At 45.6% G+C, this 13,874-nt stretch overlaps 3 long non-coding RNA genes across 3 annotated transcripts; all 3 read left to right on the top strand.

Moving 5' to 3' along the window:
• The first annotated feature begins 4,969 nt into the window (after positions 1 to 4,969).
• LOC115383742 (uncharacterized) lies at positions 4,970 to 6,682 on the top strand. Its single transcript, XR_003930735.1, has 3 exons — positions 4,970 to 5,033; positions 6,220 to 6,510; positions 6,633 to 6,682. It is a non-coding gene; the product is annotated as an uncharacterized LOC115383742 (long non-coding RNA).
• A 119-nt stretch (positions 6,683 to 6,801) lies between these two features.
• Positions 6,802 to 8,430, top strand: LOC115383740 (uncharacterized). The gene is made up of 3 exons (XR_003930733.1): positions 6,802 to 6,968; positions 7,291 to 7,373; positions 7,459 to 8,430. It is a non-coding gene; the product is annotated as an uncharacterized LOC115383740 (long non-coding RNA).
• Positions 8,431 to 8,750: 320 nt separating this feature from the next.
• Positions 8,751 to 9,993, top strand: LOC115383751 (uncharacterized). The gene is made up of 3 exons (XR_003930744.1): positions 8,751 to 9,079; positions 9,162 to 9,225; positions 9,542 to 9,993. It is a non-coding gene; the product is annotated as an uncharacterized LOC115383751 (long non-coding RNA).
• The last annotated feature ends 3,881 nt before the right edge of the window (positions 9,994 to 13,874 follow it).

The following is a 13,874-nucleotide window of genomic DNA, read 5'->3' as shown; positions in this document are numbered from 1 at the left end:
CCTAATCGCCTGAATCCACTTCTGTCTGACCTCTCCGTTCTTTGGAAACGAGTAAAAATGAAGATAAGGCTGCTTCAGCCCATTAGAAAAGCAACCAGGTACTCGACAGCATCCTTTGTTTTTAACTTGTGGCAGGGCTACCGGAAGCAAAGTCACCCACAGATTTTCACTCTGATTTTCAAATGTAATCCTGATCAGTAATCCATGATTTATCAGATATCCCTGTAATGAGATTACAAATGTTTTATGTACGGTAAAGGATTACAGTTAAACTGCTTTTGTATCCTATTAACATAACTGTGTCACATGTTCTGCGTTCCTCCCCAACCCTGGTGTTCAGACGGGGTGCGGCTGCTGAATGGATCCAGTCGCTGTTCAGGCAGACTGCAGGTGAAGACTAACCCGTCTGACCAGACCTGGTCCTCAGTGTGTGAAGCAGACCTGGACCTGCAGGATGCACAGGTGGTGTGTCGGGAGCTGGGCTGCGGGGCTCCTTCAGTCCTGCAGGGGGCGCTCTATGGAGACGTGCAGACTCCCAGGTGGAGCCCAGAGTTCCAGTGTGGAGGCCATGAGTCTGCTCTGCTGGACTGTAGAAGCTCAGGCTCAGCTAGAAGCAGCTGCTCACCTGGTAAAGCTGCTGGACTCACCTGCTCAGGTAGAAGAGGAGCTGCAGCTTCCACTGCTCTTCTCTTCACTCTCACTCCATCTTCTCTCTCTTCTCTCTCTGCTCTGGGTTCAGAGGTCGATGAGTTCAGGTTGGTGGGAGGAGCCAGTCGCTGTGCAGGAAGTCTGGAGCTGAAAGTTCTTGGTGAACAGAGACCGGTGGGGAACGATGACTTCACCAGAAAGGCAGCACCTCTCATCTGTGAACATCTGAACTGTGGCTCTGTTGTTTCTGTACAAACAACTTTTGTGTCACTTCAATCTATGTGGGGAATCAACTCAGGATGTTTTCAATCTGGATCTGATCTGTGGAACTGTGTGGAATCATTGGTCACCAGTCTCTCCCTGAATCTCACCTGCTCAGGTATGTTTTGCTGACTTTAAAAAATGAATCTTTCCTTCCTGGTTTAACAGCAGATTCATTTCCTGCTGCTTCTCTACTGCTTCAGTTTGTTCCTCAAACCAGAGATCAGCTGATTGGTCTCCAACAAAATCATGTTTTCAGAAAAAAACCTCAAATCCACAAAGATCTGAGGATGAAAATACCTCGACTGCTGGAGCTGAGCTGAGTTCTACTGTTTCTATCGTCTTCTATGAGTTTCTACTCTTTCCTCTGTGTTTTGAATGTTTACATTGAGCTGCTACTGTTTCCCCTGAGGTTTTCCTGATTCATCTGAGGTTCTACTGTTTCCCCTGATTGATGTTCTGTTCTGTGTTCAGCAGGGTTTGGAGGGTTATGTTAAAAATGTAATCCGGTACAGTTGCAAGTTACCTGTATAAAATGTAGTCAGTAACTTCCTCTAACTACTGAAACAGTGAAGACAAAGTTATGTAGCAGAGTAGTTTACATTAGTTTTAGACCAGTAAACGGAAGTAAGACAAGGACAAACACAGTGTGTCATCCACTCAGTGTTCTGACAACTCTCACTTTCCACAAACATAGAATACTCTGAGTAATGTGATTACCTGCTGAGCTCTGTGCTCAGCCTCAGTTGCTCCCAGCAGCGGTTGTTGCTGTGGTCAGTGTGGACAAGCGTCCAGGAAGCAGTCCCTGAAGGAGAAGCTGTGCTCCATCCAGGTGAACTGTCCAGGAGCTGGATCAGCTGGAAGCAGCTGCTCTTCATACATTCACTGCTGGGCTGCTTTGGTTTCCTACGCCCCCTGGTGGCCACGAGGAAGAACAGTCAGTTCTAATGCAGTCCGGACCAAGAGTCCACTCTTCATCAGTGTTGGAAAAGTTAGGGTTTTTTTTTTTCTATAATATTTTGAACAATCAAGCTCCACATCCTCATCAAACAGTGTGTACATTGTACAACGAAACACCACACCAAAACAACAACCAGCACATTTTCAACTTGTACACAGAGCACAGCACAGTCCTGCATTGTAAAGTAGGATATCAAATGGTTAAGTTGCTTTTAAAAAGTCAGCAGTTATTGTTACTACTTACTCCTGCAAAGTATCTGAGTTATAATATTTTAAAAATAACTAATTACTTGGTAAAATAACTTTTGCATTACTTCAGAAAACAAATGTGTTTAAAGGTGCATTCAGGAGTTTGCACGTTTCATGTGAAACAGCGGCCCCTTCAGGCCTTGGGCGAAACTGCAGCTTCATGAAACGCTGGTGCCTGTGGCTTGCGTCCATGCACGTGCACAGAAGAGGGGAATAAAACTGCATTAGCAGCCTTGGCACACAGAAGAGGTGATCGATTCACAACACTGGCTTCAACTGAAGTGAGTAAAGTTATATTTGTAACTGTTGGTCAGCCTCCTTCCTCGCTCTGTTAGCAGCGCTGCAGTAACCTTTAAGGTTCTTCTGCCTGGTGGGTCTGGTGGAGCTGTGGCAGTGCGAGAAGCTGGTCTTCTCTTACTTTCTGGAAGCTCCATCCTCATCCTGCTCAGTTGTTGCTCGCTAAGCATCTGGCGGAGGAATGGCGGACAAAACGAAAGCTAAGGAGGTCAGGCCAGCGGGAGGCGCATTACGTCGTTCCTCTCAAATTCTCCCCAAGAAATACTGGAGCCGGACCGGCACTGCAACTATTCAAGTGACAAGTTAGCGCTGTTAGCGGTACTTAAAATGAATATGTCAGGGACATTCTGCACATCATTGAATATTTGTAACATATTTATGGTGGAAAATAAGTACTTTTAATGTTTTAAACTCCTTAATGCACCTTTAAATGTGTCAAAGAATGTGGATCCCCTCTTACTGGAACTTTAAGGTGCATGTTCAGTGATTTATTACAAAACTAAATACATGATTAATGAAATAAATGAACACTTGACCGAAAAAGTTACAAACAGGAAGAACTCCATTAATCTGGTGTTGTGCTGAACTGTCAGACTTTTTTGCCAAATGATCTTAGAGGTATGAAAAGGTCATTTCTGTTTGAAGAAATGAACCAAACCAGTGGAGACAAAATAACAGTTACTCTCATCACTGCTCACTGTATGAGGGCGTACCCAAATTAAACCGGAAGTTGGTTGTAACTTTTTATTTCTTACATTTCAAAATAAAACACCACCGTCGCCTTCGAAATAATCTCCATCTGTATTAATGCAGCGCTCCAGCCATGTTTCCCACTTCATGAATGCGTAGTCAGACCTGTGTGTAATTGTGTCTTTAATGACCTGCTGCATTTTTTTCTGTCACCTCCTCCACATCTGCAAACCGCTGTCCCTTCAGCTCCTTCTTCAACTTGGGGAACAAGAAAAAGTCACTGGAGGCTACATCTGGTGAATCAGGCAGATGGGAGAGGAGATTCATCCCATTCTTCGCCAGAAACTGCGTGAGGCGCAGCGCCGTGTCCGCTGGCGCTCTGTGGTGGTGGATCAACCTGCTCCACTCCGCCACGACGCTCTGCTTCCTTCTCACATCCTCACGGAGCGTCTGAGGACTTCGATGTAGTAGTCCTGATTTACAGTCTGACCTGGAGGGACAGACTCGCTGTGGACGATACCCTGGACAGCCAAGAAGCAGATCAGCATGGTTTTCACTGCTGAGCGGACCTGACGCGCTTTCTTCGGCCGAGGGGATCCATGGTGTTTCCACTGGCTGGACTGCTATTTGGTCTCTGGATCAGACCGCAGTACCACGTCTCGTCCCCGGTGATGACCTTGGACAGCAGTCTGGCGTCGTCCTCCAGCTGCCGTGTGATCTGCCGGCACACATCCACCGAGTCTCCTTCTGCTCCGGTGTGAGCAGGCGCAGCCCCAAATCCTGGCTGATGATCCTCTGGCAGGGACTCCAGGAGACCCCCGTCAGATCAGCCACCTCTCCAACGCCCCGGTGTCGATCTGCCATCACAGTCACTTCAATTTCCCCGACAATGTTGGCTGAGCGGGAGGTGGAGGGTCGTCCTGATGTGGGCTGATCCTAAATGGACATCTGGCCCTTCTTGAACCGCCCGGACCACTCATGGACCTGAGTCTTCCCCAGAGCATCATCCTTGTAGGCTTGCTGCAACAAGCTGAGTGTTTCTGCTGCTGTTTTTGCAGCAAAAAGCAGAATTTAATGTTCGCGCGCTGCTCTAGCTTTCCAGTCAATGTCGCCATTGTGGAGAAATCGCAGAGGGGCGCGGCACTCTGTTACTATAAATAGCACATGACAGACGTCAGTGTCACTCTGGGAGCTCAGATTTCTCACAGAGGCTAACCTGGAGCACATCTGACGGCCAGAAGTCCAAACTCATTATTATTAGCATTTTAGGACCAAATTCCAGTTTCATTTGGGTACGCCCTCGTATGGCTATAGTGTCTTTTCTTTATATATCTATGACCTCTACTCTTTATATATCTATGAACTGTACTCTTTATATATCTATGGTAGTGTCATGGTTTGTGCTGTAAAGTCTGGACAGCTCATATGTCTGGAATATTCACTCTGATTTTCAAGTGTAATCCTGATGAGTAATCCATGTTTTTATCAGATATAACTGTAATGAGATTACAAATGTTTTATGTGCAGTAAAGGATTACAGTTCCACTTCTTTTGTATCCTATTAACGTAACTGTGTCACATGTACTGCGTTCCTCCCCAACCCTGGTGTTCAGATGGGGTGCGGCTGCTGAATGGATCCAGTCGCTGTTCAGGCAGACTGCAGGTGAAGACTAACCCGTCTGACCAGACCTGGTCCTCAGTGTGTGAAGCAGACCTGGACCTGCAGGATGCACAGGTGGTGTGTCGGGAGCTGGGCTGCGGGGCTCCTTCAGTCCTGCAGGGGGCGCTCTATGGAGACGTGCAGACTCCCAGGCGGAGCCCAGAGTTCCAGTGTGGAGGCCATGAGTCTGCTCTGCTGGACTGTAGAAGCTCAGGCTCAGCTAGAAGCAGCTGCTCACCTGGTAAAGCTGCTGGACTCACCTGCTCAGGTAGAAGAGGAGCTGCAGCTTCCACTGCTCTTCTCTTCACTCTCACTCCATCCTCTCACTCTTCTCTTTGTTCAGAGTTTCCTGAAACCAGGCTGGTGGGAGAAAACAGTCGCTGTGCAGGTTCTCTGCAGATCAGGAGGTCTGGAGTTTGGAAACCAGCATTAATCTTCCCGTGGACTTTGGAGAAAGCAGCTTTATTTTGTTCACATCTTCACTGCGGCTCTGCCGTGTCTGCAGATATGACACGTTCAGTAAACTCCACATTTACAGTGATAATCAGTGACAACTGCTTTCAGTCTGGATCTGATTTCATGAAGTGTTCATATTTCAATGAACATAACGCCAGCATTACTCTCACCTGCTCAGGTAAGTTCATCAGTGGGGTGTTCCTCACTCACCACAGTCAGAGTTACAGTTCTGTTAATGACCTGTGTGTGTGTGTGTGTGTGTGTGTGTGTGTGTGTGTGTGTGTGTGTGTGTGTGTGTGTGTGTGTGTGCACGCGCACACTTATACACATGCACAGAAAATAATGTTTCCATCTCAGTTTTCTTCAGTTTCACTGTCAGGAAAAAACTGTTGTGAAAACATGTTCTGTGTTCTGATCCTGTCTTCTGTCCTGTGAGAGTGTAGCGACAGTGTTTCTGGTTGTAGGAACAATGTTTTTTGAGGCTGTAGCTGGAGTGCGTGTGAGGCTGTAGCTGCAGTGTGTGTGTGTGTGTGTGTGTGTGTGTGTGTGTGTGTGTGTGTGTGTGTGTGTGAGGCTGTAGTTGCAGTGACCTCCTGTCCTGTGTTCAGACTCGGTGCGGCTGCTGAATGGATCCAGTCGCTGTTCAGGCAGACTGCAGGTGAAGACTAACCCGTCTGACCAGACCTGGTCCTCAGTGTGTGAAGCAGACATGGACCTGCAGGATGCACAGGTGGTGTGTCGGGAGCTGGGCTGCGGGGCTCCTTCAGTCCTGCAGGGGGCGCTCTATGGAGACGTGCAGACTCCCAGGTGGAGCCCAGAGTTCCAGTGTGGAGGCCATGAGTCTGCTCTGCTGGACTGTAGAAGCTCAGGCTCAGCTAGAAGCAGCTGCTCACCTGGTAAAGCTGCTGGACTCACCTGCTCAGGTAGAAGAGGAGCTGCAGCTTCCACTGCTCTTCTCTTCACTCTCACTCCATCCTCTCTCTCTTCTCTTCGTTCAGGGTTTCCTGAAATCAGGCTGGTCGGAGAAAACAGTCGCTGTGCAGGTTCTCTGCAGATCAGGAGGTCTGGAGTTTGGAGACCAACATTTATCCAATGGTGGTCTTTGGAGAAAGCAGCTGTTTTTTGTTCACATCTTCGCTGCGGCTCTGCCGTGTCTGCAGATCGGACACGTTCAGTCAACTCCACACTGACAGTGGGGATCACGGACGACTGCTTTAACTCTGGATCTGATTTCATGAAGTGTTCATTTTTCGATGAACATGACTCCAGCAGTAATCTCACCTGCTCAGGTAAGTTCATCAGTGGTGTGTTCCTCACTCACCACAGTCAGAGTTACAGTTCTGTGTGTTTGTGTGTGTGTGTGTGTGTGTGTGTGTGTGTGTGTGTGTGTGTGTGTGTGTGTGTGTTCCAGACCTGCTGCTCCATCCAGTCCTCTCCGTGTCCTCCTCCTCCTCCATCCTCGGGGTCTCTGAGGCCCAGCAGCAGGGGCTCCAGGTGGTCTGGGGCTCCACCTTCACCATCAGCTGCTCCATACAGCCACAGTACCCAGGAGGCTCCTTCCAGCTCACCTTCACCTCCTCCAACACCTCCTACAACTCCACCCAGCCGGCCGTCAATCACTCTGCACACTTCCTGTTTCCTGACGCAGAGCCCGCCCACCGTGGAAACTACAGCTGTGTTTATCACCTCCATGTTTTTGGACATGACTTCTGGTCAGAGAGCCACCTGCTGTCTCTGTCTGTGTCCGGTAAGAAGAAGCTGACTCCTCCTTTACTCCACCCTTCAGAGAACATGTGTGAGTTTTCCCCCCTTTAGAGGTCCAGCAGGCAGGTCCCACTGGGAGGAGGCCCCGGGGGGGTCCAGGACTCTCTGCTTTGGTCTGGGAGAGACTTGGAATCCAGCCAGCAGAGCTGGAGGAAGATGGAAGGGACAGACATGTTTGGAGGGGTTTGGTCTCTGTAGCGCCACCCAGACCTGATCCAGACCAAGAGGGAGCCCAGATGGAGGACTCTGATGGTCTCACTCCCAGCAGTCCTCAGACAGACGCTGATTGTTCTCTGTGTGTTCAGATCCAACAGCTGTGGTGGTCAGATGGGTGGTGGTGCCGCTGTCTCTGCTGCTGGTGCAGGGGGCGTTGTGGCTGTACTTTAAGGTACTGTTCTCCTCTCTGCTGATGCTCTGGAGCTCTGGGTGGAGCCAGACTCTCCTCACTCCTGTGTGTCGTCATGTCTCTGCAGGCCAGCAGGGGGCAGATCGGCAGACCGGGCGGACGCTGAGCGGAGTGCAGTGGAGGGATGAAGTCGGTCCTCTGAACCTTCCTGCTGTGGAGACCAGATGGTTTTTATGAGCTTCTTACAGCAATGATGAATCTCATCAGGTTCCCACAGACAGTGGAACAAGGTTCCTTTTCCTTTTGTGGACCCTGGTGGAAAAACGAGCCTTGTTTTGCCGTATACTGGACCACGGTGGATGTCCTTTTTTATCTCCTTTTTACTCCTTTTTCATTGATACGATTTCAGTCGTATCATGGATGCTCATTTCATCATATATTATCATCTGCTGCCCTCAGGCTGACTGTGTTTAACTGACCAGATATTTTTGTGACTGTAATCCAACTGATTAGCTTGTTCTGCACCGAGGTGAGGCAGGATGTGGTTTGCAGCAGGTGTGGAACCGTATGGAACCGGACCAGTTTGTATTTGGTCCTGAGTGGTTCCATCTGGGCCTGAAGAACTCGTGTGGATCTCACTGCCTGCATGTCTTGTTTTTCTCCTCTCTTCCTTATTATTATTATGATAATTTTTTTTTTTTTTTTAGAATTGAGGCTGCAGCTGGTTTCCTTGGTAACGAAACAGCATCAGAGGACATGTCCATGTCACTGGAGCGTATAAGTAGACCCTGTTTCCCAGTGGGTGGCGCTCTCACTCTCACTCAGAGCTCTTTGAATGATACGCTGTCAGTTTTCCTTTTCTGAATTATCAGAGAAAAGATGGAACCCTGACCTGAAATCTGGAGAGAGGTGACCTCCGAGGTTGATGTTACCCAGATACCAAATTTAGACTAAAAACAGATTAATATGAGCAGCAGAATCTAAAAACTGCTCACCTGAAGTGACCATATTAAAATAATACATGCCTGAAATTTGAGACGTAACAGAACCAACGCAAAATCAGTTCTCTTTGATTTCTTCATTTTTTGGTATTTTACTTTTTTTTTTTTTTTTTTTTTTTTAATCAGTTTTGAATTATAACCTTGAGTGAATAAAAATCTGGTGAACATTTCAAATCTCTGGTGGAGTGGAGTTATTTCTCTGAGCGAGACCAAAGAAGGAACTTGGAATCAGGTTGAGAGACGTTTCTTGGCCCCTGAGAGGGAAGCCTCCAGGAGAAGCTGCAGTCCGGCACAGCACCAGACCCGGCTCACCCAGCCAGTCCGGAACGCTCACTCTGGTTTTCTACCAGCTGGGAGGTTCCAGACTTCAAGCAGGACTTTGTGAAATCATCTGGTTTCTGTCTGCAAAGTCAAATAATGTGAGCATCCAAAACCAACAATGAAAAAAATCTTAAATTTCACAGGATTCTGACCTCAACCTCATCATTCTTCACATAGATCTTTGTTCCAGAACCACTTGGGAGCGTTTTGTGTGTGTAACCCAGGTTAAAAATCATGGAAACAGTTATTTTCCATCCGTCCTGAGTGCACCTGAATGCACCTTTACGCTGCGTGTTGACTACCTCGCACAACTCCGGTCACGTGACAGAGCGAGCCAATCGCGTCTCAGAGTGACCTGCTTTTCATGCTTCGGCTGCTTTCCCCACTCAGACGTGTGGGGGGAAGCCAGCCGACAGCTGCGAGCAGGTTTGTTTCAAGCTTTTACAATCGTTCATCTGTGCTTTTGTTTCAAACTCTGTGTGCTGAGTATTGCATTATACACTTGTAGAAGTCACTGCCGGGCCTGCAGGGAGTCCCTAGCTGCCATCATGTGCCGTTAATGTGAGGAACTGGTGGGTTGAATGAATGCTTCAATACTATGCTGGGCTAATGCAGCTCTGTAGCATTAGCGGTAGCATCAGCCCTGACACACATGATTGATTGCTTATGTGAAGCTTTTGTTGGCAAGCTGATGTGTTTATCTGTTAATTTGAGTGTGTGTTGGTCTGTTGAGTGCACATGAACTGTGAGATGCTTCTCAATTGTACGTGTAAAAAATGTAGCACCTTATGGATTTACTTTATTGATTATTTCTTTTGTGTACACATGAACTGAGCTCAGGGTAGTTAACATCTCGCCAAACATTTACTGGTCCTGTTGTTGAAACAGGCCGGGTTTCCATCCTGGACTGGAGTGGAGCTGATGGCAGCCAAGAAACCATAGCTTGGACTCAGCTACAACCAACAGGCCTTTGTCCTACTGGTCTGGTAGGAAGGCTCGCAGCCTGTCCTCCCCTCCATACACCTCACGACACTGATTGCCCAACCTGCTCGCACTCCCCTTTCCCATGGATAATACAACTGGACATTTTCAATTGAACTTTCACTAAACCCTCCTGGGTTGTTGGCATCGGTTTTTGACTGTGTATGTAATCACCAGGGGTTAATTTATTTACCCGGACGGCTTATTTTGAGGGCTTTGTGTTGTTGTCAATGAACAACCCTGAACAGTGATCAAGCGCTTTATTCAAACTTCAACCGGTCAACTGCTGCAGTATTGTAAATATTTTCTTTTTGTTAATTATTTTGTGTTTTTGGGATATTTCTTTTGTATAATTTGTTCACTTGTGTTATATCAATACACGGTGTGGATTCCACCAACCTTGAATTACAGTCTCTGCTTTTAATTACACACCACCAGCTCATGTAGACGTGCCCAGTCTTCTGAACTGCCCAAATTTATTTTCTCTTATTCTTTCTAATGGCGTGCATTAACAACGCACCCATTACATGTGTCTGCAGGTGGAGTTAAACTTTGGGGAAAAAAAAAAGTGTTTTAATCCTGTTTTTAAGCCTCTCTGATTGAAAGACAGTGCACTCTGTCTCCATCTTGTGGCAGAGTTGTGTCACTGCACTTATTGACCGTTACCCAGATTTCTTTCTTCTCTTTTGAAGTAATGAACTGAAACGTTTCAGTCCACATTTCCAGATGGATTTATTCACTGAGATCAATGTTTTCAGTGGCAAAGTTATTCTTCACCTTTCAAATCCAACTTTTGTTTGAATGTAAGAAAAATATGTAAATGGTAAACAAACTATTTGATGAGAAACAACAGTAATCTGTACCACCGCTTTGACATCTTGATCAATTGAAGTGGAAATAAAGCAACAAAGAAATGTAGATTTTCATCAGTGAAGACAAAAACATCCTGATGGTCAAAATGTTCTGATCGTTTCTTTTCTTTCCTCCAGAGCAGCAGGTGGAAGAGGAGGAGGAGTGGAGACAGGAGACGGTCCAGACACTCTCTTCACTCTCAAACACAAATACATAGATTAGTCATAGTGCTGCCGACTGTGCTGAAACGCTCATGAAAAGTCTTTAAAAAAACGACAAGGTCTTTTTTACACATTGCGTGAAACAGACACACACACACAAACAATGACATTTACAGAAATATGGAATTAGAGGCATTGCATTAGATTGGGTCGCAAGTTACTTAAAAAATAGACATCAATATGTTGAATTTGGAGGTTATCAATCTAAATTGCAAACAATTCAGCGTGGAGTTCCACAAGGCTTGGTATTAGGCCCCAAACTTTTTACTTTATATATTAATGACCTCTGTGAATTTTCAGAAGTGTTGCACTTTGTCCTTTTTGCAGATGACACACATTTTTTTATGTCTGGAAATAATTTAAAAACATTAATAAAAACGATTGAGGAAGAAATGGTCCTGCTTCAGAAATGGTTTAATAAAAATAAATTATCGTTAAATTGAAGTACAATGAAGTTTGTTTTTTATGTTTTCAAATCAAAAAAGTTCAGAAATTGTAAACTTGAATTTAAATGGAAATTGTATAGAAAGAGTGTCTGAATTTAAGTTTTTAGGAGTATTCATTGATGACCAGTTGAAATGGAAGTCACATATTGGACACGGAAAGAAGAAAATATGTAGAAATATAGGTGTGATAAGCAAAGTTAAGTATTTGTTAAATTATAATGCATTGAGAATATTATACTGTTCTTTAATTTGACCGTATTTGATATATTGTTTGGAGGTTTGGGGTAATGTATATCCTACTCATCTATTACCTTTAGTTGTTTTACAAACGAGGGCTCTTAGAATAATTAATAAAGCTGCTTCAAAAGAGCATCAACAAAACTATTTCTGAAGTCAGGACTATTAAAGTTAAAGGATTTAATTGATTTACAAACATTAACAGTCATGTATAAAGTAAAGACGCCTGCTGCCTCGTGGTTTGCAAACACTTCTAGTTTGAACAGTGAGACCAGTAGAAGAAATCTTGATTTTAAACATAATTCTGAAAGGAATGTGTGTTTCTGTCACGGGTGTAAAAAATGGAATTCTTTGGAAAAAGTTGTGAAACAATGTTCAAACATTTTGCAGTTTAAATGTAAGTTTAAAGAAAAAATATTTAACATTTGTGCAAAGGAGCAATAATACTGATGTGATTGATTTATAGACTGATTGTGGCCATCGGAGGTTTTTTGTTTTTTTGTTTGAGTTTGGAAAAAAGACTGGGGTGGGAGTGAAAAAGACTTATCTTCATCCTACTCCTGTTCTTGGACATGGGATGTGTGTATTTTGTGTTCTTATAAATTGTATCCATTTGTTGATTTTTTCTTCTTCTTGCATTCCCATGGAAAAGAATAAAAGAACTGAAATGAACTGAAATGAAATGACAATGACATGGAGGAGTCATGTCGCTGTCCGTGGTGCTGAAGTCAACTTAAAACAGTTGCTACATTGCGTGAAAGACACACACACACACACACACACACACACACACACACACACACACACACAAAATCTAAACCAGGGATGGGCAACTGGTGGGCCGCATACGCACCCTCCCTCCGTACTTCCCCCCAATTAATTTTTCAAAAAGAAAAAAATGTGTGTTTTGCTGCACACATTCAGTTGCAATGACATACTTTGGCCACCAGATGGCACGTCCTCCTCGTCTCAGCCACCCCCTCCTTGATCGACAAATCTCGCCGCCGCCGCGCCCCCCCTGGCTGGACAATTTCCCGGAAGCATGGCCCGCCACCGGGGGCATCAAGAAAAATGTGGCATCCTGCATCATTTCAGTTCCCCATCCCTGATCTAAACAAACCAAACACCCAGAGCAGCCTGGTTCCCAAAATTAGGACATCAGCGTCCTGACTGACAATAAACCAGTGTCATCTCTATTCCTGTGTTTGTAGGAGTGCTGACACAGCATCCAGACTGTGAAATCATGAAATCAACGTTCACCAACCATTGAGGACATAATTGAATAAAAATTTAAATAAATATTTTATGAAGTCACAAAATGCGAAAAACATCTAATATATTTGCAATATCCTTTTATCGTCTGTCTCTGATCCAGGTCCCTCATGTCCACAGAGAACCAGCAGTACACCCCTCCAGGGTCTGGGTAATGGACTGCTCCGTGTGACGTCAGACAGGTGAAACATGGCCGCTCTGGCCCCGCCCCCGCCCAAAGGAGCAGACCGGAAGCAGGACGTGTGTGAGGTGAGTTGATCCAGTTTCAGCAGAAGATGAAACATGAAGCGTGAATGAGACAGGGAGCAGTGGTGTAATCACTGGTGATGGCCAGACGAAGCTTCATGAACCACTGAGGCTTCCGTCCAGTTGGTTCCCTCATGGCTCGAAGCTTCATGGTGCTTCATTTGCTCTACTGCGCCATCAAGTGGACGAATAAAGGTAAAACAGGCAGAGTGCCGATGGCACACTGGCTTTGCTGTGTGAAGCTTTGAATTGTTTGAATGATCCTGCCAATAAACAAGTAAAATACTGTAATGAAGTGGAAACAAGCTGAGGAGAGATTTGACATGTGGAGCTGACTGCTTGATCGGGGTCAGGTTCTGGTTTTCAGTAAAGTGCTTCAGTATTTTGTTAATTATAAAACGGGCTTGATAAATGAGACTTTATGTGCTTGTGTTACTAGTGGCAACATGAAAAACAAAGTAGGGACATTTTATTCATTTCTATTCAAAAAAGTCAATTTCTCCACTGTGCTGGGACTCAGGCGGTTTCTTTTTTTGGACAGTATTTCTGCAGCTTTTGAAAAGACCCTTTCACAAGGAACAGATGAGGCCGGGGTCCAGAGGGTTTCTGTAGCAAGTGTGAACAAACTGGGATCGGTCTTCTGTTGTCTGTTCCAGTGATCCAGAGGGCTCTGCAGAATGTTTGTTTGGTTCGCCAAGGTCCATCTGAGCTTCAGCAGTGACATTCAGGGTTTTTGTCTGCTGAACTGTGTTGTTGAATCGCTGCCAGAGTCTCTACCTGAGAAAGACAGAAAAGCAGGATGTCATTTGTGACTTCATTCAATAACATAACTACAGTATATCCCTCACATGTCGAGGCAGACGAGGAAGCTTCTGATGTGTGTGGCTGTGATGAGGAGGATGCTGATGAGGAGGAGGAGGAGGAGGAGGAGGAGGAGGGTGGCGATGTTGATGATGACAACATGGC

This window comes from Salarias fasciatus (genome assembly GCF_902148845.1).
Source record: "Salarias fasciatus chromosome 23 unlocalized genomic scaffold, fSalaFa1.1 super_scaffold_20, whole genome shotgun sequence".
Lineage (NCBI taxonomy): Eukaryota > Metazoa > Chordata > Actinopteri > Blenniiformes > Blenniidae > Salarias > Salarias fasciatus.
Note: the sequence above shows the minus strand (reverse complement) of the source record. Positions and strands in the feature narration are given on the sequence as shown.